The following is a 368-nucleotide window of genomic DNA, read 5'->3' as shown; positions in this document are numbered from 1 at the left end:
TATATACACTGCAGGGTGTATGTCTGTGAATGCTGGATACTCTGGTGTCCCTCTCCAGACAACGGAGACAGAAGATTTTTTATTATGTGGGGCTGCATGCGCATCGAACCCATACTGTGGGGGCTGGACCCACCACAGTGACCTGGGGTTGTGTTCTCTCTACCCCAACAACCCCACACTCTCCAATAAACCTATACGTGGAGCTGTCTCCGCACTAAGAAATTGTTTAACTCATGAAGAAGAAGAACCTAATTGCTTTGAAGAAGGAATACAGTATAGTCTTGATGATGTTGTTAAGGTATATTTATATATATATATATATATATATATATATATATATATATATATATATATATATATATATATAT

Source organism: Eimeria mitis, genomic scaffold, assembly GCF_000499745.2.
Source record: "Eimeria mitis Houghton genomic scaffold, Emh_scaff434, whole genome shotgun sequence".
NCBI classification, from domain to species: Eukaryota; Apicomplexa; class Conoidasida; order Eucoccidiorida; family Eimeriidae; genus Eimeria; species Eimeria mitis.
The sequence above is the reverse complement of the archived record's forward strand: the minus strand, read 5'-3'. Positions refer to the sequence as shown.